This window comes from Piliocolobus tephrosceles, chromosome 3 (assembly GCF_002776525.5).
Source record: "Piliocolobus tephrosceles isolate RC106 chromosome 3, ASM277652v3, whole genome shotgun sequence".
In the NCBI taxonomy this organism is placed as follows: Eukaryota; Metazoa; Chordata; class Mammalia; order Primates; family Cercopithecidae; genus Piliocolobus; species Piliocolobus tephrosceles.
Window position 1 is genome coordinate 5,468,426 of NC_045436.1, and position 25,016 is coordinate 5,493,441.

At 43.3% G+C, this 25,016-nt stretch overlaps 1 long non-coding RNA gene across 7 annotated transcripts; it reads left to right on the plus strand.

Moving 5' to 3' along the window:
- The first annotated feature begins 350 nt into the window (after positions 1 to 350).
- Positions 351 to 25,016, plus strand: LOC111548476. 7 transcript variants are annotated; one of them, XR_002733435.2, is made up of 5 exons: positions 351 to 413; positions 1,418 to 1,669; positions 20,786 to 20,947; positions 22,379 to 22,527; positions 22,885 to 25,016. It is a non-coding gene; the product is annotated as an uncharacterized LOC111548476 (long non-coding RNA). The 7 variants fall into 7 exon arrangements; XR_002733436.2 differs by lacking the exon at positions 22,885 to 25,016 and having other exon boundaries at positions 22,379 to 22,553; XR_003309756.1 differs by lacking the exons at positions 20,786 to 20,947; positions 22,379 to 22,527; positions 22,885 to 25,016 and adding exons at positions 12,042 to 12,190; positions 12,692 to 13,855.

Sequence of the window (25,016 nt, forward strand, 5' to 3'; positions counted from 1 at the left end):
TGCTAAAAGACACTCCCACCAGCACCATGACAGTTTACCAATGCCATGGCAACATCAGGAAGTTACCCTATATGGCCTGAAAAGGGAAGAAACCCTCACTTCCAGGAATTGCCCACCTCTTTCCTGGAAAACTCATGAATAAGTCATCCCTTGTTTAGCATAAAATCAAGAAGTAACAGTAAGTACAAGCAGCTTAGCAGCCCATGCTGCTGCTCTGTCTATGGAGCAGCCATTTCTTTATTCCTTCGCTTTCTTTGTTTTTTGTTTTGTGTTTTGTTTGTTTGTTTTGAGACAGAGTCTCACTGCGACGCCCAGGTTGGACTGCAACGGCATGATCTTGGCTCACTGCAACCTCTGCTTCCTGGGTTCAAACGATCCTCCTGCCTCAGCCTTCGGAGTAGCTGGGAATACAGGTGTGCACCACCATGCCTGGCTAATTTTTGTATTTTTAGTAGAGATGGGGTTTCACCATATTGACCACGCTGTTCTCGAACTCCTTACCTCAAGTGATCTGCCTGCTTTGGCCTCCCAAAGTGCTGGGATTACAGGCGTGAGCCACCGAGCCTGGCCTATTCCTTTGCTATCTTAAGAAACTTGGTTTCAGTTTACTCTATGGACTCGCCCTAAATTCTTTCTTGTGCAAGGTCCAAGAACCTTCTCTTAGGGTCTGCATCAGGACCCCCTTCTGCCCTTTCTGGTAACAGTACCATAATGACAAATACTGTCGAGCATATTTTCATGTAATTATTTGCAACTTGTGTATCTTCTTTGGTAGAGTGTCTGTTAGAATATTTTGCCTATCTAAAAATTGGGTTTATTTTCTTACTATTGAATTTTGAGAGTGTGTTATCTGTTCTGGACAGAAGCCCTTTATCAGAGATATGGTTTGCAAATATTTTCTCCTAGTCTGTGACTTTTCTCTCTTAACAATGTCTTTTGAAGAGCAGGTGTTTTAGATTTTGATGAAGTCAGATGTATCAATTTATGATTTTAATAAATCATGCTTTTAGCATAGTATTTAAGATATCTAACCCAAGGTCACAAGAGTTTTTGTCTAAAGGTTTTAGCTTTAGGTTTTGCATTTAGGTATATGATCCATTTTGAGTTAGTTTGTATATATTGTACAAGGTAAGGACTGAGGTTTTTTCTTTTTGCTTATAGATTACCACTTGTGCCAACATCATTGTTGTAATGATAGGATAGAAATCACAGTCTTTTCTCCACTGACTTGCTTTTGCATCTTTGTAAAAAGTTGGTCATGCAAATGAAACTGACCCAATTTTCCCTTAGAACTGATAGGAAAAACTGTATACAGTTTTGTTGTTGTTGTTGTTGTTTTTAATAAACATTGAAATGGACTATCCTGGTTTTAAAACTTGTGAAATTTACGTTTGTCTTATCTGAGTTTCTTTCTCAGGAAACCAACTGTCAGGCCTCCCAGATAGTATCAGAAAGCTGAAGATTTCCAGATCACTGCATCCTAACAACAAGGTGCCAGCACGCTGATTCAACTACCTACTGCCTGGAGCAACTCCTACATAAACTCCTAACTTTATTTGGTTACAGAGACAGATTTTAGACTTGTCTCCCATATCCTGGCTGGCATCACCAGCAATAAAGCCTTTCTTCCTGGCAGTACTTGTTGTCTCAGTGATTGGCTTTCTGTGTGGTGAGTAATTAGACCTAAGCTGAATCCCTGGCATTCACCAACACATAAATGTGCAGTTCTGTTTCTGGACTCTCTCTTCTGCTTCATTGATCTGGTTTTCTAAATTTATGCCAAAATTGCACTAGTTTGATTACAGTTCCTTTATAATAAGCTTTGAAATAACATTATATTAGGCCTCCAAATTTGTTCTTCTTTTTGAAAACTGTTTTGGCTATTTTAGGTCCTTGCATTTCCATAAAAGTATTAGAATCAGCTTATCAATTTCTCCAAAAAAAAAAAAAAAAAGCCTACCGAGAATTTGATTGGGATTGCACTGGATTTATAGACTAATCTGGGGAGAACTGACATCTTAACAATATTGAGTCTTTCTCCCATGAACACAGTGTATTTCTTTATTTGTTTAGGTCTTCTTTGATTTTTCTCAACGATGTTTTATGGTTTTCAATATATAGATCTTTCAGAGTTTTGTCAGATTAATTCTTAAGTATTTAATATTTTTGAACTAATTGTAAATGGTATTACTTCTTTCCATTTCAATTGCCAATGGGTTATTGCTAGTATATAGAAATGCAATTTATTTTGTCTATAACTTTGCTAAATTTATTTATTATTTCTAGTAGCTTTTTCATGTGAATTCCATTGGCTAGTCTACATAGACAATCATGTTCTCTACAAATAAAGATAATAGACATCCTTATCTTATTCTGGATCTCTGGGGGAAAATTCAGTCTTTTACCATTATGTATGGTATTAGTTTTAGCTATCCGTAGAACACCTTTTATAAGATCGAGGAAACTCTTTCTATCTTTTTTTAAGGAGAGTTTTTTTTTTGAAGAGAAATGGATATTGCATTTTATCAAATGCTTTTTCGATATTCATAAGGATGATCACATATTTTATCTTTTTCAGTGGTGAATTACATGGATTGAATGTTAAATGTTAAACCAACTTTGAATTCCTGGTATAAACCCTACTGAATCATGATATATTATCTTTTTTATATATTGTTGGATGTGATTAGCTAAAATTTTTGTTTAAAACATTTCCAACTTTGTTTATGATGAATATTGGTTGGTTGTTTTCTTTTCTTATAATGTCTTTGTTTGGTTTTGATGTCAAGGGAATGGTAATCTAATAAAATAATTTGGAAACTATTCCCTCTGCTTCAATTTTTTGGGTAAGTTCATGTATAATTGGTATTATTTACTCCTTAAATGTTTAATAGAAATCATAATTGAAGCCATTTTGACCTGATGCTTTATTTATGAGAAATTAACTATAATATATTTAACAGTTATTTTGGAATGGTATTTTCGTTTGGAGTAAAGGACTTTCTTGAACATTTCCTGTACTGTGAGTCCTCTGATGAAGAGTTTTTCCAGCTTTTGTGTGTCCCAAAATGTGATTACTTTGACTTTGTTTTTGGAAAATATTTTCACTGGATATAGAATTCTGGATTGATAGGTTTGTGGTTTTTTTCCTGCACCATATTTTTTCTTGTATATCTTTGATTTTAAAAAGTCTGATGTCATCCTCATTTTCATTCTTTTGTTCATAGTATCTTTTTTTTAAGGTGCTTTTTGGTCTTCAGAAATTTGATTATGAAGTGTGTTGCTAAAGTTTTATTTGTGTTTCTTATGCTGTTTTTTTTTTTTTTTAACTTCTTGGATCTATGGTTTTATAGTTTTCATTAAACTTGGAAAAAAGTTTGGCCATTATCCTATTGAAATATTTTTTTCATGCCAACCTCTCTCTCTTCTTTTTCAGCAATTCCAATTACATGTCTATTAGGCACTTGAAATTGCCCCATAGCTCACTGATGCTCTTTCATTAAAAAACTTTTTTCCCTCTGTGTTTCCTTTTAGGTAGCATCTTTTGCTATGATTTCCATTTCACTTTTTTCCCCTTCTTCAATAGCTAATCTGCTAGTAATCCTATATAGGTTTTTTTTTTTTTTTTTTTAATCTCAATATTGAACTTTCCATCTGTAGATGATTTGAGTCTTTTCTAAATCTTTCATGTCTCTATTTGACCTTTTAAACATTTGGAATACAGCTACAGTAACTGTTTTAATGTCCTTTTCTGTTTATTCTATTGTCTGTGTGAGTTCTGTTTTGATTTCAGTTTATTGATTATGCTCTTCATTATAGCTAATGTTTACCTCCTTCTTTTCATGATGAGTAAGTTTTTATTTGATGCCAGCCACTATAATTTTATCTTTTTGGGTCTTGGGTATCTTTGCAATCTTATAAATGTTCTTCAGCTTTGTTTGGCAATACAGTTAAGATACTTGGAAACACTTGAATACTTAAAGTCTTGCTTTTAAGATTTTTTAGGTGGTACTACAGCAGTGCTCAGTTTAGGCATAATTATTCCCCACTACTAAGTTAAGACCCTTCTGTGTGCTCTATTTATTGCTTCATGAATCATGGTCTTAAATGTGGCTGGTAAGAATAGGTACTATTTCTAGCTGTGTGTGAGTCTCAGACATTGTTTCTTCTAACCCATTCAGGTGGTTCTTTCGGCCTTGGGTAGTTATCTGTCATGCATGCACCAACCAATACTCAGAGGAATACTTAAGGAGGTCCCTCTGCAAAACCCTAGAACTCTCTGTGCACAAATCTTTTCTCTCTGGGAATCTGCTTGTGAGTTCTCACTGCTCTGGTTTTTCCAACCCGCAGCTCTGTCTCCCCAACTCAGGGAGGCCTTGGGGCTCCACCAGGGTTCCCTCTCCCTATATCGTTGCCTCAAAACTCTTTCAAGGTAGTAAAATTTGGCCACTGTATGGATGATATTATTTATGTCTCATCTCTTAAGTATCAAAGTATCATCCTTAATTGTCTGGTGTCCAGTACCTTAAAATTGCTATTTAATATATTTTGCTTTTTTTTTTTTTTTTTCAGGGAAGAAAAAAAACTCATTCAATCCATCTTGAATGATTGTATGTATTAGTTTTCATGTTGCTGATAAAGACATACCTGAGTCTGGGCAATTTACAAAAGAAAGAGGTTTCATAGACTTACAGTTCCATGTGGCTGGGGAGGCCTCACAATCATGGTGGAAGGCCAGAAGGAGCAGGTCACATCTTACGTGGATGACGGATGACAGCAGGCAAAGAGAGTTTGTGCAGAGAAACTCCCATTTTAAAACCATCAGATCTCCTGAGACCCATTCACCATCACGAGCATGGCACGGGAAAGACATGCCCCCGTGATTTAACCATCTCCCACTGGGTCCCTCCAACAACACGTGGGAATTATGGGAGCTACAAGATGAGATTTGGGTGGGGACACAGAGCCAAACCATATCGGGGTAGAATGGTATTAAAGAAAAAGATTTTCTGACACTTATTAAAGCAGGAAGAAAGATGTTATTCAAGATTATTGCAATAGGTATCAAGTCCGTTGCAATAGGAGAGAGGAAATGGTTGAGCTCAACTCTGAATACAGCAAAAACCACTGGAGATTTGTAGCCAATGAGCAGAATGGGAGGAGAAGAGTCAGTGGATGGAAAATTACTAAGAGGAGAAATCAAAGGTGGGAGGATTTTCCCTAAACTGACCTAGCAGGACTGTTGTCACAACTGGACTAGGCAGGCTGAAGACAGGATGCAAGGACAGAGCTTGTTGAAAAGAGGCCTCAGAGGAGCTCATCTACAGTTTGGTCAAGGGGAGGGTCTTTCCTGGTCCCTCCTCTTGTTCAAGGGAAAAAGAGACATTCTTCTTTCCTTTGAATAATATAAGTCAATTTCTCATTTGGTGACCTTTTTTCCATGAATGACAAGCTGAGCCCCCTGTCGAAACTTGGTAGCAGGGCAGCCAGTTGAGAAGATTTCTAGATGTCAAAGCATCTTTCCATGATGGGGTGAGGACTGCAGTGGCCATCCCGTGGATTTTCTGGTTTGCAGTTTGAATGTCTTTGGCGATGGCATAGACATCAGTGTCACAGTCATGGTTATTTTTCCAAGCAGAGTGTAGAAGCATCCAACTTCATCTTGAAGGGCTTCTTTAGACAGTCACAATAAAGATCTGGGAAGTTAGGTTTTAGTTCTCATTGATGCCAAATCAGGACAGTGGGAGAAAAATTTAAAACCTCAGTTTGGAGAGTGGTAGCCAGATAGTAAAGGGAACTAGAAGAACTGAGAATCTGGTAAGGACTAACAAGCTATGCATGATGACAGCATCCCATTCAATTCACAAGTAGATAACAAAACCTGAAAGACAAGTTTAGGACCAGAATCATAACCAGTAAGAAGGTGCTATAGTTTTTACAAAATATCTTTCTACTATCATCCCCCTTTTTTGATCCAAGTTAACCAAAGTAAGATTATTCTTGTTTACAAAATAAGTCTTGTCTCATTACATTTGACTTACTTATTTACATAATTGCAGCAAGAATGGCAACTGACCATATAGGCTTATTTAAGTTGCCATGGCTGGAACTTTTTACAAGTAATCTCAGATTATGCTTTCAAGAGTTCTTGAAGCTATAAAGCCAAGTCAAGCACTACCAGGCCTTATCTGCAATGCCTCGAGATTCAGATGGGTTCCTCTCTTCTTGAGGCCCTAAAAATATTCTGAGTTTCTTTGGCCTGCCAGAGAGTCACCTTCCTGACTCACCTGCAAGGCTGGGAACTCCATAAGCCAGGTACCAGGCAGACTTTCCAGGAGGGCTTCATACGCATTGGCTCCATAAACTTAACCTTAGTTCCTCAAAACTGTCTGTTCATATGTGATTTTATGTCTTATTCTCAGTTGGAAATGCAGAAATCACCCGTCTTCTGCATTGATCAGGTTGGGAGCTGCAGACTGGAGCTGTCCCTATTCGGCCATCTTGGAACGGACCCCCATGTCTTATTCTCAAATAAGACATTTTAATCAAAGCCTTGATTAACCAATTTTTAAAATTATGTTCTGTTACAAGAAGGACAGATTCTTATTGAACCCATATAAAATATTATATCACCATTGATATGGTTTGGATCTGTGTCCCCACTCAAATCTGATGTTCAATTGTAATCTCCCAGTGTTGGAGGTGAGGCCCAGGGATAGGTGATTGGATCATGCGGACATTTTCTCACAAATGGTTTAGCATTGCTGATCCCTTGGTGCTGCTCTTGTGATGGTCAGTGAGTTATCGTGAGATATGGTTGTTTAAAAGTGTGTAGTGGCTGGACATGGTGGTTCATGCCTGTAATCCCAGCACTTTGGGAGGTCAAGGCGGGTGGATCATCTGAGGTCGGGAGTTCGAGACCAGCCTGACCAACACGGAGAAACCCCGTCTCTACTAAAAATACAAAATTAGCTGGGTGTGGTGGCACATGCCTGTAATTCCAGCTACTCGGGAGGCTGAGGCTGGAGAATCACCTGAAACCGGGAGGCGGAGGTTGCCATGAACCAAGATCGTGCCACTGCATTCCAGCCTGGGCAACAAGAGTGAAACTCCGTCTCAAAAGAAAAAAAAATGTGTGTAGCACTTCCCCACTCTGTCTTTCCTCCTGCTCTGGGTACGTGATGCAGCTCGCTGTCCTTCTGCCTTCCACATGACCGGAAGTTTCCTGAGGTCTCCTGAGAAGCAGAAGCTGCCATGCTTCCTGTGCAGCCTGCAGAGCTGTGAGCCAATTAAACCTCTTTTCTTTATAAATTACCCAGTCTCAGGTATTTCTTTATGGCAATGTGTGAACAGACTAATACAACCATGAACATAAAAAGACTCAGTAATAGTTTCTGAATTATGGAAGGATTAGGAAAAAAAATGTTCCATTTTTGTTATAGAAATCTATCTACTAAATTGTTACATATTATAGCTAACTTAAGATAAAAAGAAAAGGGGTTCCTCATTTCCAGAAAATAGAACAGTAAAAACAAGCAATGTTCCAAACAAAAAGCCATACAAATTATAATCCTTCTTTAGTTGATTCAGTCCTACGTAATTAATTCTTGTTTTGCTTGATCATGGGTTAGTAGTTTCGTGAATCTGTCAGCTTCTCAACCAGAGTTTCGAAAGCCCTCACTCAGTCCAGCAGTATGAGATTTAAGTTTTTTAGGCCGTATCAGTATCAGATGGGGACTGGGGAGGTTCATGGGTAGAAAATTATTAAGAGAAGTAATTACCAAGAAAAATATCAAGGGGAGAGGAATTCTTGCTAAACTGACCTTAACAGGATTCTTGCTGAAGGCAGACCAGTGTGATCAGAGGTCAAGATTGGGGGATTCTCACTAAACTGGCCTAGCAGGATCCCTGCTGAAACTGGACTAGGTAGGCTGAAGCCTGGGTCCAGGGATGAAGCCTATTAAAAAGAGGGCTGAGAGGGCCCTTCTAGTTTGGTCACTGAGAATGTCTTTGTCAAGGGCCCTCCACATGTAGCACTTATGATGGTATTTTGTCTGGCATTCATAGAGTTAATATTGTGTGCCTGTCATAGCAAATCAAAAAATATCAGAGCATTTAAGAGTATCAAGGTATCATGTTGACCTTGGAACTGATAGCTTGAAGCAAAAACATCAAAAATTTCTGCTTAATTCCTCTGATAAGCACTTGGAATAACTGAACTCTAAACCTGGTAACCGTCACCTCCTTCATAAGGTTGATGGAAGGCACAGTTAAGAAGAGAAAAAGCCCTAACTGTCTGAAGATGGGCAGATTCTGACCAAGACTCCAGACCCTAAGGGCAGGAAAGAGAGAGGGCTTTCTTAAGTCTTGAGCCCAGGTGTATGCCTGGATCCCCCAGTCTGGGCCCTGCAAGAAACAATCAAAGATCCTAGCAAAAATGTTGTACTGTTTCAGTTCATGTTTAAGAATGCCGGCATAGGTGGTGGTGTTTATCTCTGGGTTTTTAATTGACAACCAGGAGCAGCGAGTCAATATTGAAGGGCCCTATTCAGGAAGGAATACACACTCCAGGGGTGGTCTGTTGGAATTCGAAAGACTATTAAGAAGCTCCACCAGGCCGGGCGCGGTGGCTCAAGCCTGTAATCCCAGCACTTTGGGAGGCCCAGACGGGCGGATCACGAGGTCAGGAGATCGAGACCATCCTGGCCAACACAGTGAAACTCCGTCTCTACTAAAAAAATACAAAAAACTAGCTGGGTGAGGTGGCAGGCACCTGTAGTCCCAGCTACTCGGGAGGCTGAGGCAGGAGAATGGCCTAAACCCGGGAGGCGGAGTTTGCAGTGAGCTGAGATCCGGCCACTGCACTCCAGCCTGGGCGACAGAGCGAGACTCCATCTCAAAAAAAAAAAAAAAAAAGAAGCTCCACCTTCGGGAGGCTGAGGCAGGCCGATCACGAGGTCAGGAGTTTGAGACCATCCTGGCTAACATGGTGAAACCCCGTCTTTACTAAAACTACGAAAAATCAGCCGGGTGTGGTGGCGGCGCCTGTAGTCCCAGCTACTCGGGAGGCTGAGGCAGGAGAATCACTTGAACCTGGGAGGCGGAGGTTGCAGTGAGCCGAGATTGCATCGCTGCACTCCAGCCTGCATAACAGAGCGAGACTCCATCTCAAAAAATAAAAAAAAAAAACAAAAAAGAAAAAAGAAAAGAAGCAGCTCCTGCTCTAGAGTCAGCTGTAAGAACTTCCTCTATTCTCAATGAACACCAACAGCTTTGCTATCTGGCATAATGGATTTTAGAAGTCATTCTCACTGGTGAAGTAAGAGTCGTTCAGTATATTGTGGGCTGAGTGGAAGCACCGTATCAGGTTGCATCTCCTTGCACAAACAGGGTGTTATGACCTAGAAAGCCTAGTGGGTAATGTATGCCCTTCCAAATGTTGTCTCTGGTTTGGGATTTGAGTCAGGACTTGTATCCACAGCTCCTAGGAAGGTTCCTGCACCTGACCCTGACTAGACATGAAACTAAGTCATGTTGTTTGAACACTGTCACATCTGCCTTAAGTGAACCTGTTATGTAAGGCACCTGTCAGTGTGCCAGCAGAACAAAGCACCAGTACTTGGTTGAGTTTACAGAACTGGTTGTACCACGTTTTTGAGCCTGCTGGCTTCTAAATGTTTATTTTATGGCTGAATTCAGTCTGAGACTTGCTTTCATTGTAACATACCACCTGGTAATGAAGCTAAGGAGACCTGTAGCCCTCACCTACCTCTATTATGGACCCACATACATGTGTTTGTGCTTCTTAGCTTAAGCAGGTTTCAGAAGCCCTGAGGCAGGAGTAAAGCGTGGTTAAGGACTCTTGTTGTAGCAGAAATGTTGCTTACTATCTTTCTATGCCCCTTTGTATTTCTGCCTATTGGTTCTTCCCCACTAATAATAAACCGCCTCAGTTCTTTTCTTAGAAGGATGTTGAGCACTAACTATATGGCATTGAGCGAGGGATGAATTAAAAGGGAGCTCCCTGGAACTCCAGGAACTGTTTTCAAAATGTGCCTGTTTGTGTTTATATGGTAACCTTTGGCTGAATCCATTTCACCTTTTGAGTAACACTTAAGGCAAAGCTGAAATTCTTGGAGTCAACAAAACCCCCAAGGCTACAATTTCTACCCAGCCTGAGTGCAGACTGTTTTTCTTTAGTTTCAAAAAGCATGGAAAACCTCCTCCATTCCAGCTTAGTTTTGCATTGAGGCTGGTATTTCATGTGTTTGTTCTTTCACTTTTTTAAAGCACCACAGCCCAGTGTGGCATGAGTACTGCTTTCTTTCTGCTCCCAGTCTCACATCTTTTTTTTTTCGAGACAGAGTTTTGCTCTTGTCACCCAGGCTAGAGTGCAGTGGCGTGATCTTGGCTTACTGCAGCCTCCGCCTCCTGGGTTCAAGTGATTCTCCTGCCTCAGCCTCCTGAGTAGCAGGGATTACAGGCATGCACCACCATGCCCGGCTAATTTTTGCATTTTTAGTAGAGATGGGGTTTCACCATGTTGGTCAAGCTGATCTCAAACTCCTGACCTCAGGTGATCTGCCTGCCTCAGCCTCCCAAAGTGCTGGGATTACGGGTGTGAGCCACCGTGCTCGGCCCCAGTCTCTCATCTTTGTACCACACATATAACTTTGGTTTTGTAAGTAAGAAAATGCTTACTCCTTGCTGTTAACTACACTGTGAGATTCCTTTTGAGAACCCCACAAATAAAGTCAATAAAACCATCAGGAATCCTTAGACTCATTAAAATTCCAGACCCTGTAAAAACAATATTTCCTGTTGAATCTTAACATGAACAAAGTGATCAACCGAGAGCCAAACGTGACTGTGGGGTGAGCGAGTTTGGACATTAACCACATGATGTGTGGAGGAGGCACATCCCTTGTTGACACTCGCTTGTCCATGCGACACTGCTGCTTTCCTGACACGCACTCATGAATACCACGTGTGTGTGTGTCATGGCAAGTGCGCACACCGAGCAGGGGCGGGGACTGACCTGGCCGGGTCTCTGCAGTGAAAAGTCATGTGGAAAAAGCTACCATTCATTTAATTTTTTTCACTTCTCACCTTGAACTCAGCTTTGTGACCACTCTGTGAAAACAAAACCAACACAGATATCCTGCCATGGAATTGCCATGTGTTAAAAGATTCCACAGAGCTGTTACTGGACAGCAAACAGCGTTTTCAGAAAGGGCCTTTGCTCCCTGTTAGTGGCAAAATGAACATTCCCTTAGGAGGGTGGATCCCTTTTCTCGAAAGGCCAGAGGATGGGAATGGGGAAGGGGGTTGACTGTCTGATTGGGATTTATGCCAGTGGAGTGCAGCCAAGTTGTGTTTATAAAGGCCTTATTCTTCCTCAGGTCAGAGTGGTACTACTGGGAGAGCCAAGGCGGTTCTCTGGATGCACTAAACTACAGGGATCCTTCTTTTGTACACACTTGAATATTTATCATTAGGTTTGACGTAGTGGAAAGACTCCTGGATTTGGAATCGGAAACTCTGAACGAGAAGACACTTGTACAGGAGGAAATGTATCTTCCTCAAACATCCCAGGTTCAGGGCTGAGGCCCATACAAGAAAAGACAGATTAAGAAGAGAAAAGTATACACATTTAGTTAATCTAAGTTTTACTTGACACGGGGGCCTTCATAAGGAAATGAAGACCCAGAGAAACAATTCAACCTGGCTTCTTTTGTACAGCAGGTTTGATGAGGAGTGGCCGGGTGTGCGGAAACGTGATTGGGGAAAGAGTGTAATCTGATGGTAATAAACTGGGGGAAACTGAGCAAGGCCTGTTTGTTCAGCTTCTTCTCTCTCTTCAGAAATAAGGATGTTCCCTTTCTCCGGGTCTGGGGAGGGCACTGCTCACAGGAGGGTCCAAGCCTGGGTTTGGTAAACAGTTTTCAATTCAATGACTGTTAATCATTCATTTATCTGCATGTTCAATGACATCAGCACTTGCTGTGTTCTTCCTATGTGCTGGTCACTGGGTTTTATAGATGAACAAAATGAAGCTCAGAGGATAATCACTTCTCCAGTGGCAGCTGCTAAGAAGCGAAGCTGGGATTTGACCTTCTGGTTCAGGAGAAGGTCAGAAAATCCTTCCTAGGTTTTATGACCTGATTCAGGAGGAAAGGTGAGGGGAAAGGTGAGAGGGAGCTGCTTGCACGTGCCATCTCTCAGATTCTTTCAGCTTAAGATATTCCGTGTGTCAAGGTACCACAGTTTGGGGTAGCATGTCCTGAACCCTGTTGTTACTTAACCATTCTGAACCTCGAGCTACCTTTTGTAAAATGCAGATAATATCTCACACCTTACAGGACAGTTTAATCAGAGGAATAAATAAAAGTGCCTATGCAGGTACCTGGAGCATAGTACATGCTCAATAAATGTTTTTGCTCTCAATCTAATTTTAAAATCTATTATATAGGTACAATTCTTGCATAGCTCTTATGTAATTTTTATGCTTGACTCCCCAAGGAGGTTGTAAATCCATCCTTGAGGGAAGGGACCTTAGATTATCTTTTTTTTGAAAAGTCAACAGCAGTAAGTGAAAGAAATCACTGTACGTTGAATTTTTTTGTCAAATGAGTGTCACTGTTTTCTAAAAGTACTTAAAAAACACTGATATTATGCAACTTCCTTCTAGCTCTGGAGACATCCTGGAGGTTACCCTTATGACTCAACTAAGAAAGCCCCTCAGGACTGAGGAGGGGACAACTGGGATGTAGTTGGAAATTGAGAGGGTGATGGAGAAATACACTCTGCATACTGTTCTCTAGGAACAGCCGGGCCACACACGCTGCTCTTGTTCATCACCTCGTCAGTCATCAGGCTGCCCCTTTGCTCTTGCTTTTAATACACTAGCACCTGTGCAGGAAAACAGAAGAAAAGAACACACATTCTTCAGGCCTTTGTGATTCCCTCCTGTGTTCATTCAAGTGAACTAGAGAACCAGAGCTGGGAAAACCCCTGTGGCTATGCATGCAAAGGCACGCACACAGGTGACTCCTGTCTGGGTACTAGCTGGAACAACAAACACAATGTTATATGTCCTCTGAGGTCCACGTGGTTGAACTTGAGTCTGAGAAAGCATCTTGTCTGATGGGTTCACCCAGAAGCATCTCAGGTCAGGACAGAAAAATCCTGACAGGAGCATCCACGCTGCTTTGCCCTGACCACCGGTCACCCTGAGTGTGGTGGAAACTAGATTTACTCTGGCTATTGAGGCATGGTTTTTCTCCTGCTCTCTTTAATAGACCTTCCTTCTTTCACTAAAAATGAGGTTGAGAAAGTACGTTGAGGCTTAAATATTTCAACAAGACAGAGCGTCCAAAGCCAGGAGCTTCCCAGTATTTCTGAAGCTCTTTCCGCTTTTCCAGAATCAACCCCCTTTTTCTATTTACTGTCATCCATCCATTAAAACATAATGCTCTGTCAACACCACTGTTTCTGTTTTGAATCTTCCAAGCCTGGGTTTGGTAAACAGTTTTCAATTCAATGACTGTTAATCATTCATTTATCTGCATGTTCAATGACATCAGCACTTGCTGTGTTCTTCCTATGTGCTGGTCACTGGGTTTTATAGATGAACAAAATGAAGCTCAGAGGATAATCACTTCTCCAATGGCAGCTGCTAAGAAGCAGAGCTGGAATTTGAAAGAAACTATTGAGACCTTAAGTCCCATGCATTTTATTCAATACACCTAATTTCAACATCTAGCAAAAATAGAAAACTGATGATAACCTACCTGTAATTATGGATCCTTTCACTCTTTTTTATTTTAATTTTTTTTGAGGCAGTCTTGCTCTGTGGCCCAGGCTGAATTGCAGTGGTATGATCTCGGCTTACTGCAACCTTTGCCTCCTGGGTTCGAGCAATTCTCCTGCCTCAGCCTCCTGAGTACTGGGACTACATGCATGTGCTACCATGCCCAACTAATTTTTGTATTTTTAGTAGAGATGGGGTTTTGCCATTCTGGCCAGGCTGGTCTCAAACTTCTGACCTTAGGTGATCTGCCTGCCTTGGCCTCCCAAAGTGCTGGGATTACAGGAGTGAGCCACCACACCTGGCCTATCCTTTCACTCTTAAAGGAACTTTTCCAGCTATTCCACCCAATTGGCTGCCAGCATTACCTTCCTAAATAACTTTGTCTTTATCATCTCTAGGTCAACATACCATCAGTTCAGGAGGGAAAAAACAGGTTTGAGATTAGAGATTGGGAATATTGGTTCATAGGCCAATTCTTAATTGCAAGATCTCCTATATTTTTAGTCATACTTGTAGGGGAGGAAAAACATCTGTTCTCTACTCTCCTATATTCAGTGGTTGGGGGTGCTGTGAATTAAATTCACACAAGACAGACCAACAAGAGAGAAAAACAGGTATAATGATGTCTGCTAGCACAGGAATTCACAATGAAATGTGACTCGAAGAGGCAGGTAGAGTTTGGAGCTTATATACCATCTTAGACTGGACAAAGGCAAGGGGATTTTGGGTTTCTGAGATGAGAGGTAAGTTATGGGAAGGTGAAGGAATATAATGTGTAATAAACAAGTGTTGTTTAATAATGTTTGTTAAGCAGATAAGAGTTGCCTCAGGTGCTAAAAGTTGACTCTGGAGTATTTCTCTTCCTCGTATAGGAAAGAGGGACATCCTTACAAATGGAAATTTATGTCCTGTTTTTAGACAGAATAGGGGGTGCCTGACAGCTGATTGCCTTCAGCTCAAAACAATTCGTATGCCAAAGTGGCATATTTTGGGGTGGCACGTTCTAGTTCCCATCATACCCAAGACACATGAATCTGAAGCCCTAGTTATTTGTTTTAGTACACATTACTTCCATTGTTATTTAGCTCTTTTCCAAGGCTATAAGCAACTTATGGAGAAGAGAAGTGGTTTCTTTAGTTTTGTGTCAGTGGCATTCCCTCTTAAAAGCTACTGTTTATTTGGCACCTGTCTTGTTTTTCTAAGACCAGCCGAGCGGGCGCAAAAGAAGCAGCGGGTAGGCAAGTGTAACAGCAAAACTGCACGTTTATTTTGGTAACCTAAGGTGTGCGGGAGAAGTCTGTCGGCCTCCGGGGAAGGAGGCTGGCAGAGTCCCCCCGTGGGGCTCTCGGACGGACTTCCCACAGTCCCGACATCCCGACAGGAGTGGGGCTGCAAGAAGGCCGCAGGGCTGTGAGAAGGCCGCCGGGGCTGTGAGAAGGCCGCCGGGGCTGTGAGAAGGCCGCGTGGCTCAATGGCGGAGAGCGGCTTTTCTAGGAGTGGGAGGGCAATAGGTGGGGCATGGGCGTGTCAGGGGCGTTCCGCAGGTGCGACCAGGTAAATCTTGTTCTCTTCGGATTGACGTCACCTGGCGCATGCCCAGTTGGTCTGCACCCTCCCTGGGCGCCGGCTGCATTTTCGCGCGCGCGGGAAGAGTTGGGGGGGGGTGGGGATGAAGAACCCGGAAGTGCACCATCTTGCCTCGGTTCATCCAAACAGCACCCATGATATCTCATGTGCTTTATGTACATTACCCCCAGAACACTTCCAGGTATTATAAAAATCTCCATTTCACAGATGAAGACATTTAGCCTCAGAGAGATTAATTGGTTTACTGAAAACATTCTGCAAATATGTAGCAGAGGAGTCAGGATTTGTTCCTAGATTTTTGTATTAGGCAGGGTCTTCCAGAGAAACAGAACCAATAGAATGTGTATTTAGGCATATAGAGAGATTTATTTTAAGGAATTGACTCACGTGATTATGGAGGCTGGCAAGTCCAGCGTCTTCAGGGTGAACCAGCAGGCTGAAGACTCAGGGAGGAGCCAATCCTGCAGTCCAAGTCTGAAGGCTGTCTGCTACCAAAGTCCCTCTTGCTCGGGAGAAGGTCAGTCTTTTGTTCTATACAGGCCTTTGTGAACCCCCAACATTTGAGACAGGTCTAAATTAATTTTTAGAAAGTTTATTTTGCTACAAAAATTAGTCAGGCATGGTGGCTGTTGCCTGTAATCCCAGCTACTCGGGAGGCTGAAACAGGAGAATCACTTGAACCTGGGAGGCGTAGGTTGCAGTGAGCCGAGATTGCGCCATTGCACTCCAGCCTGGGCAACAGAGTGAGACTCCATCTCAACCAACCAACCAATCAACCAATCAATCAATCAATAAAATAAAGTTTATTTTGCCAAGGTTGAGAAGGCATGCCCGTGACACAGCCTCAGGAGTTTCTGATGACATATGCCCAAGGTGGTCAGAGCACAGCTTGCTTTTATACATTTTAGGGGGACATGAGACATCAATCAACATACATAAAATGACCATTGGTTCAATTCGGAAAGACGGGACAACTCAGAGCAGGGAGGGGGCTTCCAGGTCACAGGTAGGTGAGAGACAAAAGGTTCCATTCTTTTGAGTTTCTGATTAGCCTTTCCAAAGGAAGCAGTCAGATCTGCATTTATCTAAGTGAGCAGAGGGATGACCTTGAATAGAATGGGAGGGAAGTTTGCCCTAAGCAGTTCCCAGCTTGAATTTTCCCTTTAGCTTAGTGATTTTGAGGGCCCACAATATTTTCCTTTTACACCTTCACCTGATTAGATGGGGCCCACCACACGGGAGAGGGCAATCTGCTTTACTCCAAGTCCCTCAGTTTAAAGGTTAATCTCATCCAAAAGACCCTCACAGAAACATCCAGATTCATGTTAAGCCACATATCAGCACACTGCCCTGGCCAAGTTGACAGAAAATTAACCCTCAACATTTTCTGGTAGGAAATTTCACACTCACTTCTTTTTATCACATTAAGGTTCTTCTCAACATAGGTTAGTTGGTGACCTTGAGTCAAGTTCAAGCCATGCATGCTCACCTGGAGCAAAAGCCCCCATCCCATCTTACGTGAAATGTGTAATCACGGATTTCAGGTCTTTGTTTACAAATAAAATTTCTTTTTCTTTTTTTTTTTTTGAGATGGAGTCTTGCTCAGTCACCCAGGCTGGAGTGCAGTGGCCTGATCTCAGCTCACTGCAAGCTCCGCCTCCTGGGTTCACGCTATTCTCTTGTCTCAGCCTTCCCAGCAGCTGGGACTACAGGCGCCCATCACGCCCGGCTAATTTTTTTGCATTTTTAGTAGAGACAGAGTTTCACCGTGGTAGCCAGGACGGTCTCGATCTCCTGACCTCATGATCTGCCCGCCTTGGCTTCCCAAAGTGCTGGCATTACAGGCGTGAGTGGGTGTTTTTAAAGAGTGGAGACCTTCTCAGAGGATCCTGTCTTTGGAGCCAGCTTTAGGGACCTCATGATCAGTTCTGGAAGACAATCTAATACAAGGAAGTAGAAGAGATGAGAAGAGAGATTAGGTTTTTATATTTAGGCAAAACCACTTTATTCTTACTTTCTGAAACGAGAGAAAAGGGAAATATAGATAGATTGATCATGGGCCAGTGATTGATAGCACATGTAATTACGTTTTCCTAAAGTTGCAGTTATATTTTTAGCAGGCTTTAGATAGCAGTTTTGCTTTTAAGATATATATATATTTTTTATTAAAACCAAAAGCAAAGGCTTTAAGAAAGCTCATCTCCCAGAGTGTGTTTCTGTGAGTCTGGAAGCTTTTCTTGGTGAGGCTGAGATCAGAAGCAGAGCCATCGGGTCAGCAGAATAGTGAGGAGGGGCCGTGGAGCTGGAGGAGACGGGCTTGCGAGTGGTCTGGGATGGAAAAGCCTTGGGAACGTGGTCTGGTCGGTCCTTTCGGTCAAACACTCCCCGGCGGAACTCTATGGCTTAAGGTGTTCCAAGTTTTCATTTATTTTAATATTTGTACTTTTTTATTGTGATGAAATAGACATAAAATTTGCCTTTTTAACCATTTTTAGGAGTCCGGTACACTGGCACTAATTACATTTACAATGCTGTGCAAACATTGTCACCGTCTATTTCCAAAAATGTTTTTGTTATTTTCATCATCCCAAACAGAAACTCCCTATCCAGTAAACAGCAGCTGTCTCTCCCCTCAGTCCCTGGTAACCTCTCTTCAACCTTCTGCCTCTATGAAGTTGCCAATTCTAGGTTCCTTGTATGAGTGGAATCATTCAGTGTTTCTTTTTTTGGGTCTGGCTTCTTTCGCTTAGCAGCATGTTTCCAATCAATGTTCATCCATGTTGTAGCCTATGTCAGAGCTTCATTCCTGTTTTTGTTTGTTTGTTCTTTGTTTTTTGAGACGGAGTCTTGCTCTGTCGCCAAGCTGGAGTGCAGTGGTGCTATCTTGTCTCACTGCAACCTCCATTTCCCGGGTTCAAGTGATTCTCCTGCCTCAGTCTCCTGAGTAGCTGGGAGTATAGGTGTGGGCCACCACGCCCAGGTAATTTTTGTATTTTCAGTAGAGATGGGGTTTCACCATGTTGGCCAGGATGGTCTCAATCTCCTGACCTTGTGATCTGCCTGCCTCGGCCTCCCAAAGTGCTGGGATTACAGGCGTGAGCCACTGCACCCAGCCCTTCATTCCTTTTTATGACTGAATAATATTCCATTGTAGGGATACATTTATTTATGCATTTCTTTCTTTTTTTTTGACAGAGTCTCGCTCTGTCACTCAGGCTGGAATGCAGTGGCGTGATCTTGGCTCACTGCAACTTCCACCTCTTGGGTTCAAGCGATTCTCTTGCCTCAGCCTCCCAAGTAGCTGGGATTACAGGCACCCACCACCGCACCTGGCTAATTTTTATATTTTTAGTAGAGATGGGGTTTCACCATGTTGGCCAGGCTGATCAGGAACTCCTGACCTTGTGATCTACCTGCCTCAGCCTCCCAAAGTGCTGGGATTACAGGCATGAGAAGCTGTGCCTAGCCTGCATTTATTTCTTGATCCAACTTTTTATTTGAGAAAACTGTCACTGATTTATTTTAAAAAGAGCATTTTTTTTTTCCCTGATGGGTGTTAAAGTGGATACTCCTTTCTGCTGAACAGGATGTGGTGTACAGGTATTAGGGTGAGGCTGATAACTAAGAGCATGCGGCATTTCTGTGGGTGGCACGAGAGCCTAATAAAAATCAGTATCTACCCTGAAATTCTAAGTGAATTTACCTTGTGCCCAGGGCTTTAACTTTTCCCTAGACTCTGGGAAAATCACACTCTCCATGGCCTAAAATTTGTGGGATGAGAAAGTTTTCACCTGGTGAAATGTTTGCAGCTGATTACATTTTGGGGGCACTGAATTTTCTTTAAATCTAAAATCTAAAATGTGGTACATATACACCATGGAACACTATACAGCCATAAAAAAGAAAGCGATCATGTCCTTTGCAGCAACGTGGATGAAGCTGGAGACCAGTATCCTACATGAACTAACTACCACAGAAACAGAAACCCAAACACCACATATTCTCACTTAAACATTGAGGACACAAGGACACAGAGAAGAGAACAGCAGACACCAGGGCCTTCTGGAGGGTGGAGGGTGAGAGCGGGGTGAGGATCGAAAAACTGCCTGTCAGGTACTATTCTTATGACCTGGACAGCGAAATAATCTGCACACCAAACTCCTGTGACACGCAAGTTACTTACATAACAAACCTGCATATGCACCCCTGAACCTAAAATAAAAGTTAAAAGAAAGAAAAAAACTTAAAAAACTTGTTGGCATATTAAATATTATATGTGTGTGTATATATATATATTTTTTGAGACACTGTCTCACTCTGTCGCCAGGCTGGAGTGAAATGGCATGATCTCGGCTCACTGCAACCTTCGCCTCTCAGGTTCAAGTGATTCTCCTGCCTTAGCCTCCCAAGTATCTGGGACTACAGGTGCCCGCCACCATGCCCAGCTAATTTTTGTATTTTTAATAGAGACGGGGTTTCACCATATTGGCCAGGATGGTCTTGATCTCTTGACCTCATGATCCACCCATCTCAGCCTCCCAAACTGCTGGGATTACAGGCATAAGCCACCACATCTGGCCAAAAGTTATACTTTTTAAAACAAAACAAAATAAAACAAAACAAAAAAACACAAACAACTAAAATCTACACAAATGATTATTTACTCCTTAAAAATCAGGTAGGACAGCCAGGTACAGTGGCTCATGCCTGCAATCCCAGCACTTTAGGAGGCCGTGGTGGGTGGATCACTGGAAGTCAGGAGTTCGAGACCAGCCTAGCCAACATGGAAAAACCCCGTCTCTTCTAAAAATACAAAAATTAGCCAGGTGTGGTGGCAGATGCCCGTAATCTCAGCTACTCGCCCCGGGAGGCTGAGGCAGCAGAATTGCTTGAATCTGGAAGGTTGAGGTTGTAGTGAGCTGAGATAGCACCACTGCACTCCAGTCTGGGTGACAGAGTGAGACTCTGGAAAAAAAAAAAAAAAGATCAGGTGATTTGAAGTTTTAAAGCATTTGTACAGAGGACACACTACAGAAGAGGACATGTACTTTTCCAATTGCAGAACGTCTTAATCTGATTTTCCGGAAGCCCCATGACACAGCAGAGCTCTTTTCCTGCTTATCCCCCTGGTTTTGTTCCATATTTTGATATAGCCCTTCTCAACCTACTTCATCATTATGCATTAATTAATCCATATGGTAAGTTAATTAATAATTATCACTGATAGATTAATAAGTATATTAAAAAGAATTGTTTCATAATAAAATAAACTTAGTTCATGGTATTCATTAATAATCTAACAATGATGCTATAGGAAATTATTCAGTAATTAATAAAAATTAAAATGTTTTTCTTTTTGTCATACTTATTCATGATTCTCCAAAGGGCCTCCCCCCGGATATTTCTGATTCACCACCAGTTGGCCTTATTCTCTTGACACCCTGAGAAACCAGCCTTTTAATCCTGGAAACATTTATTAGAGTTGACAGCCATGCTGCAGAGGCGTGGACTGAATGTTCCAGGAGGATGTTTATGCTCAACTCACATGTAAGTAATCACCGTAAGTCATCTTGCAGAAACCCCATGCAGCCTTGGTGCTGGTTAATAACTAACTTTGTGTGCAAATTTATAGGACTGTTTATAGGACTAGGTATTAATGGGTCAGACAGGAGAGGGAAGTGAGCTGTAGAGAATTTAAGTTGCAGAGAAGAACTTGACCCCAGGCCTCACCCCATAAACACTGCTGTTTTCTTCTCTGAGTAGTGCATTGACACTGGGGAGTATGGCTTTAAGGAGGAGGAGGGCACAGGGCTTTGCAAAGTTTAGTTGAATTAGCTGATGAAAGTTCTTCAGATGTTAGGCAGCCAGTAGCCATGTCAGGCCCCCATTTACAGGAAAGCTTAGACTAGTCCATCCACCTGGGCAGAATTTATACTTTTTAGAGCACGGGGCAGGTCTGACATTGTTGGAGGTGTGTGTTCCTGTTGCAAATAACTGGGCTCTGTTGCTAGAGGCGACCATCTTGTCGTAGGCTGAATATTAAGGCCTAGGTCTGTATGTGCAGGTGTGGTCTTCTTTGACATGGATGGACTTTCCTGCTAGGAATTGTATCAGGTGACAGGTCCTCAGACAGGAATGAGGACCAGAACTCCCAAATGGGACAGGAAGTCAGAATTCACAAGGTGGGCCACAGGCAGGTGAGAAGGAATCCTGAGGTTTTTTTCCCTGAGCCTCACTCCTTGGGTCTAAAATTTGAGGAACTGAAAAATGCTTTTGAGGAGGATTCTAGGTGGTAGGAGTTACGTATGGCGCCAGCATCTTGGAGGCAATGCGGGGAACTGGAGGCAATGCGGGGAACCTGCACAGAAGACGAGAAAGCTGTGCTCCTGCCTCAGCCTCCCGAGTAGCTGGGACTACAGGCACGTGCCACCACGCCCAGCTAATTTTTGTGTTTTTAGTAGAGACGGGGTTTTGCCATGTTGCCCAGGCTGGTGTTGAACTCCTGACCTCAGGTGATCTGCCCACCTTGGCCCCCCAAAGTGCTGGGATTACAGGCTGAGCCACCTCACCTGGCCAAAAGCTGTATCTTCTAAGGCAGAAAATTCCAAATTGTCTATGTTGATTTGCTGTCCCATAACATTGGCAGCGTTTTGGTTAAATGGGTCAAGGTTGCACTGGCTGTGTAGCTGGGGAGGTAGGCTGAGTGAGGAAGCAAGGAGGGGAGGATATTAGAAAAAGAATGAGGGAGAGGCACCTCTCCCTACAACCATTGCTGTGGTCAATAGACCTAAAGGGACAGAGCCCTGTGACTGAGTCCACCTGCCCTTCTCAGCACTGGGGCATGAGGGATTTCCCAAAACAGATACCTTTTTGTGGTTCTTTTAATATTTCAAGGTCAAACAGGAGAGATGCACTTGTGCCTCTATGCAAAGAGAAATTCAGTATGTGCAACTTTCGTGCTCTCTTTTATGCCCACAGGGTGTCAGAGGTTCTAGTACTATGGAAATTCCCCAGCCCTCCCACCAGCATTTCGTTTATGACAGTCTGCGTGTGAAGTTTTGGTCTCTATCGGTTATCATGCTCCACCTTGCAGTCTGTCGGAAACACCAGCGATATGATGTTAACAGGTGCTCAAATGATAAGGTTAAAAAAATAATTTCATGGAAAAATTTCTAGAAAATTGACTCCTTAAAAATTGCAAGCAGGGGCTTCCTAAAAGAGCTTAAACTGAAATTTATCTTTGGGGCAGACTGTTCCCGCTTGACTGGGTCCTCACCATTAACTAGATGGCAATTGTACTTGCTTGTGCAAGGACCCCGTCTCCACCAGCTCTTTTATGGTGCTGATGGAGGGTAGCACAAAGGGGGAAGGAATGATTCCTGGCCCCACATGGATTGAAGGTGAGTTCTGCGGCAACCTGCCGTGCAGCCTGCCCTTAACCTGCCGGTTTCTCTTGCTCTGAGGCTGTATTCTTCTTTGTGCAGGTGTTTCTAGGAGCTGCAGAGCTCACAGCAGCATTGTCCAGGAAGGACACACAGACAGAATCGCCGTCCCAGGTTGGAGGAGAGAATGGCACCAGAACGAGCTCAGGCCCAGCGCTCTGTGGAGTGGACCTTTGGGGCCCACTGCAGGAGCATGATCCCACCAATTCAGATGGCTGCAGGGGCTGGGAAGGTGATACACAGGACTAAAAGAGACCTTTTAGAGGAAGGAGCTGTGTCTTAAGCCATTTTGTGTTACTATAATGGAATACCTGAGGCTGGGCAATATATATATGTATATATGATGGTTTATTTGGCTCACGATTCTGATGGTTGGAAAGTTCATGATCAGGCATCTGCTTCTAGTGAGGGCCTTGCTCTGCTTCCGCTCAGGGTGGAAAGTGGAAGGGGGCCGTGTGAGCAGAGATGGCAGAGATGGCATGGCAAGAGGAAGCACGTGTGTGGGGAGGCGCCAGGGGCATTTTAACAACCAGCTCTCTTGGGAACTAACAGAGCGAGAACTCATTCATTACCATGGGGATGGCACCAAGCCATTCATGAGGGATCCACCCCATGACCCACACACCTCCCACCAGGCCCCGCCTCCAACACCGGGGATCGCATTTCAACCTGAGATTTGGAGGGACACACATCCAACTGCAGAGAGCTGCTGCAGAGCTCGCTGGTGACTGACATGCAGATCCAGAGGCTGAATGTTGTTTTCAAGAGAAGATAGAAATTTAGATTTTTTAAAGTGTAAACTATCTCAATGGGAATATTGATAATAGTTCATATATATTTTTTAAACTGTATGACCCAAATGAAACAGTTCTGTGTGCCTAATTTGCAGCCTCTGGACCATTATGTGCCAGTGGAATCATGTGGCGTGGGGTCAGGAAGCAGTGCTGCAGGCCCATGGGTACGGCATGGGGACTTCCCCGAGTGCAGTGGGAACTCCCACTGCCAGTCCTTCTGGAAAGTGGCCTGTCCTAGGACAGCAACTCAGGCACAGGGAGGCAGAGTTTGCCTCCCATGGGTGGAGGAGCTGCTGCTCTCACTGAGTCTCTGGAGGGCTGTCCTGCGTGGTGGGGGGCAGGTGTGCTCGTAGCACCCTGGTGGGCAGGCCCTGCTACAGGGAGGCAAGCTCGGGGGGACTGACTGAGCAGTGGCACTAGCAGCCCCAAGTCCCCTTGTTTTGAGCATCCCTTCTGCTGACACTTCAAACAAGGCCTGGTTAAAGGTTATAGCCCAGCTTCAGCTGGCTGCGGAGAGGAATGAGGTGGAGCAGAGGAGAAGGTGGGGAGCGCGTGCTCCTTTTGCAAGGCCTGAGTAGGGGGACCCAGTGGCACCAGAACAGTGGTGATCTCGGGGGTGCCAGCAGCGGGGAAGGCAGTCCTGGTCGCTCAGGAGCGGGAAAGAAGAGCAGACGCCCAGGTACATGGGAACCTATTCCTATTCCAGAGCACGTGTGACACAGCCCAGGGGGACCCCCAGAAATAACAGAAAGGTGCTCTGAGGGGTTTAACTTCCTGTGTGGGCAGACGGAAATGCATGCAATTGGTTGTAATTAGAGTATTGATGGAAACTTGCCCCCATTTTTTTGTAGCCACAGGTGGTTGAAGCTGGGCCCTTTGTTTGAAGCAATGACAACAGATGTTTGCCTGGAGTTTTAGATTTACAAAGTGATCCACTAACACCGTCTCGTGGAATCCTCACATCAGTGGTGGGGAGGAGGTGTTGTAGGCATTCGGATCCCTGCTATAGACGCCGAATCTGGGGCTCACTGTTCGGGCAGCTTGTCTGAGGTCACGCAGCTAGTAAGCCACAGAGCTGAGATACAAATGCAGGTCTCAGAATTCCATACCCAGGGTTATCCTCTCTGCCTGGCTCTCGGGGACAAGGTGAGGGGATGAGCTACTCTAGCCCACTGTTACGGCTTGAATTTTGTTCCCCTAAAAGATATGTTGAAGCCCCTATGGATGTGACCTATTTGGAAACTGAGCCTTTACAGATGTAACCAAATTAAGATGACGTCATTAAGTTGGGCCTTAATCCAAAGGACTGCTGTCCTTGTAAGGAAAGAGAAATTTAGCTAGGCATGGTGGCTTATGCCTGTAGTCCTAACATTTTGGGAG